At 50.8% G+C, this 3,123-nt stretch overlaps 1 long non-coding RNA gene across 2 annotated transcripts; it reads right to left on the bottom strand.

Moving 5' to 3' along the window:
- Positions 1–779: 779 nt before the first annotated feature.
- On the bottom strand, positions 780–2,709 carry LOC105495083 (uncharacterized). 2 transcript variants are annotated; one of them, XR_011609287.1, is made up of 3 exons: positions 2,626–2,706; positions 1,359–1,616; positions 780–994 (listed from the first exon to the last, which is right to left on the bottom strand). It is a non-coding gene; the product is annotated as an uncharacterized lncRNA (long non-coding RNA). The 2 variants fall into 2 exon arrangements; XR_011609286.1 differs by having other exon boundaries at positions 795–994; positions 2,391–2,709.
- Between the last annotated feature and the right edge of the window lie 414 nt (positions 2,710–3,123).

Raw genomic sequence — 3,123 nt, 5'->3', positions numbered from 1 at the left:
ATTATGGCAGAAGGTGAAGGAGGAGCACATTTTCAACTTTTCTGTGTAACTGAGAAATGTCAGGGTACAAAGTTGGTTGGGGGAGATAAAACTGTTGAACTCCTATTTAAAGACAGTTCCCCGCTTTCCAGCTCTTGGTAGCAGAACACAGTGGGTAAAAGTGCAGGCTTTGGGGTCCAGCTACCTTGATGTGGCTCCTGGCTATGGCCTTGAACCAGTTACTTAACCTGCCTCCATTTCTTCACCTAAAAAGTAGAGATAATGGTGTACGTACTACCCCATCAGATGGTTGGGAGGCTGTAATGGGAATGTATGTAAGTCGTCGGAATAGAGCCCACACAAGGTGGGTGCTCCGTAAATGTGGGCTGCGCCATGGTTGGCCCATTCCTCGGAGAGCTCTCAGCAGGGTCATTAACACGGGCCATGGAGAAAAGCCACGTGGCACCTGGGGATGGTCCAGCACTGTGAGGGGGTTGAATTGCCTCCTCTTATTCCTAGACACACACACACACACCCCCCCACACACACCCCCCGACACACACACCAGCCAACTCTGCACAGACTGCATTTTTGTAATCAATCAGATTTATTACGACTTGTATAGGACTGTTAACTCTTTATTTTAATTTTTAAAATTTAATAACATTGTGTTGTTTCCACTGTTCATTTTTAAGATTAAAGTCTATTTGAAGCAAGTCATGCTGGTTTTCCATTTGCAGAAATAATGAAATGTTTCCTTTTAAAATAAAATTTAAGGAGTGAGTTGATCTCTGAACTATCTTTACAATATTTCTGTAAATCTAAAACTATTCTAAATGAAATACTTAAAAAAATACTCAGGTTCATTTTGTTTTTAAAAGCTTTTAGAGAAAAGTGAGTCGATTAAAGGGAGGTATGAAGTAGATGCTGGTGAATGCTGCTTCGCTGGGAACTGGTTTCAGCCTGCTTTCCTCCCAGCCCTGATGGACTGTTCACAGGAGAGGGCCTGGGGAGGCTGGAGAGGGGAGAGGAACAAGTATGGGTGACAAAGTCTGGAGTTCTTTGGGAGTGGGGGCAGGGTGTCTCCAAGGGTCCCTCTCATAGGTGTGACAGAAGTGAGTTTAATGACAGGTGAAGGGATGATTAAATTCCCCGAGACAGCAACCGTGGGGAGCAGTTACCACCCCTGGACTCACAGGGCAAGGCAGGCAGCAGTACTGGAGCCCTGTGAGGGCCGAGGCAGTGGAAGAGGGCCAGTGGCCTTCGGTACAGGAACACAACTGGCTCAGCAGGGACGGAACCAGGGAGTGAACCCGCCAGCCTCTCTCTCCTTCCCACCCACAGAGCTCCTGCTCCTCCTTCCTGCTGAGCGAACCCACCAGAAGCCAGAGGCCAGGGAGCTCACGTGAGGCATCAGTCCACGGAGCAGAGGCAGAGAACGCAGCTGCAGGCCCAGCGGAGAGGACCTAGTCCTGGCAGGTGGAGCTGGGAAGGCAGAAGCTCGGCAGATTTGTGGGAAGAGCCTGGAAGCCAGTCAGCTGCCTTGTGTCACACCTACTGTGTGCCACAGGATGTGCCGCTTCTCCTCCCGAGCCTTGGTTTCCTCATCTGTCCACTGGGGCAGCTGACAGTTCCCCCTAGGAGTGCAGAGAAGCCTCCATGGGTCAATGTAGGGTATGTGTAAGCCCTGGGCACACAGTAGGCTTGCTGGTCAAACAGAATACCATCTGCCCTTTCCAAGAGAGCACAGAGCCCCTGCTGTCTCCTCACAGTCACTGGTGGGGTGCCACACTCTACCAACTTCCTCTAAGCCACTTTGGGGGCAGTAATGTCCCCTGCACAGGTCCCTATTGGTCCGGCCACCACCAGTTTGCTCAAACCAGGCCTCCAGCCTACAATGCCTGAATGCTCCTTGGCGTCTCTAATCCTATCACACACACTGAGTCTCACCTCGTCACCCCATCAAGGTACAGAGGAGGAGCCCAAGGTCCCAGGAGGGAAGTGACTAGTCCAAAGTTGCTACAAACTAGTGGCCGGTCAGTGGGACTGCCAGGGGCTAGTTTGGTCAGAACATTGCTGGGGAGGCCCTTCCCCTAGAGCCGGCCTGATTCCTGGCCTGAGGGGCCTCCCCAGGAGGCAAGAGAACCCTGGTCAAGGCTTCTGCATCCTTTATTTTCCAACCTCATTAAACACCTGCAGATCCATTTGCTACCTAAAATACAGAGGGAGCCCCAAGGAAAAAAATCATTCAAATTGAAGGAATAAATAAACACAGGCTTGCAGGAGTACAAGTGCCCTGGGAAGTTCCAGTGATTTCAATACCTACCCATCTCTAACAGTACCCCCCACCCCCATTTATTTACAAATAGCTGATGGCCTCTTGGTCTCGAGTAAAGAAATTACAAAAGTACCTCCAAGCCCCTCCTTCCTCCCATGTCCTCCCTTGGCCTGGCAGGGAAAGTCCTGGCTCCAATCCCTGACTGTGCTGACTGGCTGTGTGGTCCTGAGCGCGTGACTGTCCTCTCTGGGCCTCAGTCTTTCCACCGGTATAAAGGAATAATGGTCCTTCTCCTAATCTCATCCTGCTAGTCTAGGAGAAAACACCTGGCCCCAGCCATTCTTCTTTCTCTCCCTCTCTCTCCTCACCTTCCAACAGCCCCACCATGCTCCAGCCACACTGAACTTCCTGCCACTCCCCAAATATATCACAAGTGTTAGGGAAGGTGCGTCAGTTAGATTTTGTTGTGTAATAAACTGCCTCCCAGTTGCACCTGTTGGTTTAAAACAATAAGCATTTATGGTTCCACTGGACAGTTGTGTTGATGTCACTGTGTTTAGTGTTGTACCTGAGTCAGGACGTCCCGTCTGTGACAGGTTGATTACACACTTGGCCCCAGGTCTCCACCCCCCTCCCATATCTGTGACCCTTGCAATGTGACTTCACAGTCCCTCCCATCAAGCGGGTTGGTGGAGAGGGGGTGGTGCCATTTTCCTACCCCTCCATCTGGGCTGGCCTATGATTTGCTTTGACCAACGGAATGTGGCAGCAGTGACAACAGGCCAGTTCTCAGCCTCAGCTGTAAGAAAGAGGCCCTACATGCTTCTTTTCACTGTTCCGGCCCATCACTGCTGCCGTGAGAATGA

This window comes from Macaca nemestrina, chromosome 1, assembly GCF_043159975.1.
Source record: "Macaca nemestrina isolate mMacNem1 chromosome 1, mMacNem.hap1, whole genome shotgun sequence".
NCBI lineage: Eukaryota > Metazoa > Chordata > Mammalia > Primates > Cercopithecidae > Macaca > Macaca nemestrina.
Note: the sequence above shows the minus strand (reverse complement) of the source record. Positions and strands in the feature narration are given on the sequence as shown.